The 5,351-nt window shown below is 41.2% G+C and overlaps 1 pseudogene; it reads left to right on the top strand.

The window, feature by feature from the left end:
* The first annotated feature begins 569 nt into the window (after window positions 1-569).
* Window positions 570-5,008, top strand: LOC116779965 (annotated as a pseudogene).
* Window positions 5,009-5,351: the final 343 nt, after the last annotated feature.

The following is a 5,351-nucleotide window of genomic DNA, read 5'->3' as shown; positions in this document are numbered from 1 at the left end:
AAAACCTGATAATTGCTAATTTTTATGATCGATCATTCTGTGATAAGACAATCAGAATAAGGTACCTTACCTCCTTACTTACCTACTTACCTTAACTACCCTTCTTCCTTCCTTACCTACCTCCCTTACCTTCTTTTCCCTTCCTTTTTTTTTTTGACTTTATGACTGTGTGACTTAAGGACTTTGACTTTACAAATTATTTTTTATGCTTGTTTTGGTTTTGTTTTGGTTTTTGAAGTTAATGTGCACATTGTAATTCAGTGCTTGCTGGGGAGAAAGGGGTGAAATTTTGGAAATTAACTTTTACGAGGGGCCCCCCAGATAAACTCACCCCGGTTTTGGTTGTAACTTAACTTTTTTAAGAGGTAACTTTCCAGAGGAAGGAGCGAGACTTTGGGAAATTTGCTGTAACTTTTAAGAGGGGCTCTCCGGAAAAGATCGCTCCGAATTTGTAAAGTAACTTTTTTAAGAGGGGCCTTTCCAGGGAGAGGAGTGAAGAACTTTGGAAATTTGCTGTAACTTTTAAGAGGAACCCCCTGGAGACGTATTCACTCCGAATTTGTGGTAACATGGAACATAATGTGCAAGCTCTTACTAATTTGCTAGATGAATTTGGTGCCAGGCCATCTCCTCCAGGAATGGAATGGGCACAGGAGAATTGGTGTAATATTCAAGCAATTGTTGATCGAATCTCTACCCTGCGGGCAGGGGCGAGAAAAGGTAAAGGAAAACCTATTGTTTGTTCAATATTAGGTGCAGTTGTGATAACTGCAATTAACAACAAAGAACAGCAGCAAAAAACTCACATGAAAGTGGTTAACTCACTGCAAGAATCGATTAAGTTTTTGCAGATGCAGTTAGAGGAACAAGCGGCTACAGCCACTGTCCTCCAGGAAGAGATAAGGAATGAAAGGGCTACAGCCCGTGTCCTTCGGGAGGAGCTGTATGCAAGATTAATGAGAGAAGGTAAAAGAGAGTCAGAACTGGAATCATCTAAAGAAATATACCCTCTCTTTGACTTAAAACCTTTGCGTGATCAAGTTGAAAAGCTGTCGGTGTCTCTCCGTCCCCTAATTAAAACAGAATACACATATGAGGGGTTGGATGACGATACACCTCAAATAACTACAAAAGAAATCCCTTATACAGCAACTGAATTAACTAAGTTAAAAAAGGAATATAGCAGAACCCCTAGAGAATCTGAGACTGAGTATGTTTGGAGAGTCTCTCTTACTGGGGGTGATCAAATTTTGTTATCAGAAAGAGAGGCTGAAGGGTTTTGGGGAACCGGAGTTTTCCTGACCACAGGAGATAACTGTGCACCCTAGTCCCTTACCCAAAGAGCAGCCTATTGGGCTGGAGGACTCAACCCCTTAGAAAGGGGAGATCCTCTGGCTATAGTGGGAAATGTTAATCAGATTGTAGAAAGTGTTCAAAAGGCTGCTTGTTTGCAAATGATGTATGATAGAGAATTAACATCAAGATGTGAATCCCCTATGATGTTGCCTGTAGACCCTGAAAGAGTGATTCCCCTTATCAGGGGACTCCCTGAGACTATGAAACCTATTGGCATTCAGCTAAAAGGACAAATAGAAAGCCTCACCAAAGGGGAAAGAACTGCAACCGCTTTAGAAGCAGCTTTAACCCCCAGTCGTTACCTTAAAGAAAATAAGATTTGGACCTGGGGAGAAGTGGCATAGGAATTAATTAATTATGGAAGAAAATATGGTCCAGCACCCTCAATTACTACTGATACTAAATCAATTCAGTGCACAGAATGCAAAAGTACTCCAGCAAAACTCAGAAAGGTAACATTCTCCTCTGGACAAGGAGGACCCACTAACACTGGGGGATACAGGGAAAAAAGGAATACCCTGTGGATTGTGGGCTTGCAAAAGGGAATCCCAAAATCCCTAATGGATGGCCAACCTACAGATAAATTAGAGATATTAATTCAAGAATGGTCAGTAAAGGAGGAATCCCTGAAAGCTGTCCCTGCTACAGCCCCTGCCCTGGAGGGGTCACAGAAAGGGGAGGGATCACAGCAAGGGGAGGGATCACAGCAAGGAGAGGTGACAGGAAACTCCTCTCTTTGTCCTCAGTAGGTAAGCCGGGGGACGAAGGTTGGTTTTACATTAGATGGCTTACCACAAATTCTAAAGGAGATTTGTTAATAACCTTTCCTATTGGTCCCCGCAGAACTCCTGTAACTTTTTTGATAGACACTGGCGCTCAGGTATCTGCCCTGAAAATTGAAGATGCATCTGCTTGTGGAATCACTCCCTCACGTAAAGGCATATTTGTTGCAGATGCTTTCAGGAACATACAACCCCAGATAACAGCAAAGGTAAGATGCTGGTTACCAGGGGAGGAGAAAGCAGTTGAAACCCTAATGATTTTGGGTAAACTTCCTACCAATTTACTGGGACTAGACCTCCTGAAGGGAAGGTCTTGGACTGATGAGGAAGGAAACATATGGGTTTTTGGAAAAGAAATCCCACATCTGTGTTTGCTAAGTCCTGCCCCTGCTCTTCCTCCCTCCCTAGTAACCAATGTCAAACCTTACCTCTTACCCTTGGGAGCAAGAGAAGGAATCACTTCAGTTATTGGAGATTTAAAAGAAAAAGGAATAGTGATTGCAACACATTCTCCTTATAATTCCCCTCTGTGGCCTGTTCGTAAGTCAAATGGTAATTGGAGGCTAACGGTAGACTACCACCGCCTCAATGCAAATACGGGACCCCTTACTGCAGCAGTCCCAAATATAGCTGAGTTAATAGCAACCATCCAAGAACAAGCCCATCAAATCATGGCCACTATTGACATCAAAGACATGTTTTTTATGGTTCCCCTGCAGGAACAGGATCAAGAATGCTTTGCTTTCACATGGGAGGGCCAGCAATACACTTTTACCCATCTCCCACAAGGATTTAAACACTCACCCACTCTAGCACATCATGCACTGGTACAGGAACTGTCACTCATTCCTCCTGCACCAGGAGTAAAAGTGTACCAATATACTGATGACATTTTAGTAGCAGGAAATGAGATTGCACCTGTGCAAACAACCCAAACAGACATTATCAGGCATCTTGAGTCCCTGGACTTACATATCCCTCCTGAAAAGGTACAACCTCCTTCACAAGAAGTAAAATTCCTGGGAATTTGGTGGAAGGGAGGAATGGTTTGTATTCCCCCAGACACACCTGCCTAGACCAACTTAAAACACCAGAGAATAAAAAGGATTTGCAGCATGCTTTAGGTCTGCTGATTTTTTGGAGAAAACACATCCCTGATTTTTCAATAATTGCACGGCCCTTACATGATTTATTGCAGAAAAAGGCAAAGTGGGATTGGACCCCCCTTCACGATGAAGCCCTACAACTCCTAATTTTTGAGGCCAACACATACCACTCATTAGACCCCATACACCCTACTGATCCAGTACAAATTGAGTGGGGATTTGCAAGTTCCGGACTGTCCATACACTTATGGCAGAAAGGACCTGATGACCCCACCAGACCTATAGGGTTTTATTCACACAGTTTCAAAGATGCTGAAAAACGATATTCTATCTGGGAAAAAGGCTTATTTATGGTGAGTACTGCTTTTTGTGAAACAGAAAAAATTGTCTGTCAGCAACCTCTAATTTTAAGGGCACCCTTTAAGGTCATCAAGCCTGTTTTGACAGGAACCCCACCGCCTGACGGGGTGACCCAATGAGCTACTGTTCGGAAATGGTATGCTCAAATTGAACATTACTGCACCATTTTTCAGGTAACAGAAGGAGCTCGCAAAAATCTTCCCTTACAAGATGAGGTAACTTTATATAGCACAGCTGATTCTCCACCTTCTGTGATTGAAGCAGCACCCCCATACTCAGAACAATTGCAGAATGTGTGGTTTACTGATGCCTCAGCTAAACGAGAAGGTAAAGTTTGGAAATATTGTACTGTAGCTTTACAAGTACCCACAGGAGAAAAATAATAACTGAAGGAGAATGTCGCTGATAATGTCGGAACGGCCAATGCGACACAGATATCAGAGTCAAACATAGTCCAGGTGCAAGGTGATCAGGAAGCTGTTTATTACTCTCAAGTGTTTCTTTTATATTCTTTGTACGCTATCGTGTCACAACACAATTGGTCAAAAGTCTCAAGCATAAGACACTGCACACACTCTTATTGGTGACACTGAAGACACTGTGCATGCTGTGACATGCTATTGGTGACACTATACACATTTTGATTGGTGACCTTTGATCTGGGCTGCATTATGTTTGTTCCGTCCACCATTACAGTAAATATTTCCTTAAAGTTGTTTAAATTCCTCATCACTAATTGCCAGGCTGCTGACAGATTCTCTGTCAACCCCGACAATTCCCCCTCTTTTTTTTTTTTATTTTATGCCGCAAAGATGGCTTTTGACAGTCTGTTGCAGGGCCCTTTGCAACAGGCTGATCAAGCAAGGCATCAGCATTGGCAACCCCTGATCCAAAGCTAAAACGAAACACAGTAACATCTCACCAAGAAAGAATCCAGAGAGCTCATCCACTGTTCAAAACAAGGATCCACTACAGTCCGAGAGATCCGTGTAATACATTACCCCAAAGTCTCAACACTCCAATACAAAAGCATTGTTAAGTTTGCACACACAGATATTGTCACACATATATATCTACATAGTCTCTCTCACACAATCTCTCTTCAGTCATTCATTGGTGGTCACCTCAGTCACTCTTCACTCACTCATAGCTGGAATTTCTATTATACTTTTACATTTTAATTACACAGTTTACATTTTAAGTAGTTATTGACTGTGTACTTCTCAGTTTGTCATCTTTGGCAGTCACATCTAACAACTGTACCTGGCTTGAAAAGGAATACATACAAGGAATATAAGGTCTAACAAATTTAAATGACATCTATTCTGATTTAGCATCTGTTTGTGCACCTGCATAGTCTCTTTCCCCCCTTTTTATATTTTAGAATGTTCATTTGATGGGTAAAATTCAGGGTTATGTTATTCTATTAGCACATCATCGAATTCTATATTTTTGTTCATCCTTTAGCAACATGCTGTAAGAGCTGTAAATTAATACAAATGGTATTTCACTTCTTGAATTTAGTTACTCATAATTCTCATCTTGATTGAACAGAAGGAATATTGTATCAAATATGGATTAAATTAGCCTGTACAATACGTTATCATGGGATCATCTACTCAACAGTGTTAATACTGAAAAAGAATTTCTGAACGTTTACATTAAGTATATTAAGAGAAGCTTTACAGCAGTAGTCACTAAAGGAAAACAAAACAGGTATTAGAATTCATGCAGTACATTGCAAATA

The sequence above is a fragment of the Chiroxiphia lanceolata genome, chromosome W (assembly GCF_009829145.1).
Source record: "Chiroxiphia lanceolata isolate bChiLan1 chromosome W, bChiLan1.pri, whole genome shotgun sequence".
Classification (NCBI taxonomy): domain Eukaryota; kingdom Metazoa; phylum Chordata; class Aves; order Passeriformes; family Pipridae; genus Chiroxiphia; species Chiroxiphia lanceolata.
Note: the sequence above shows the minus strand (reverse complement) of the source record. Positions and strands in the feature narration are given on the sequence as shown.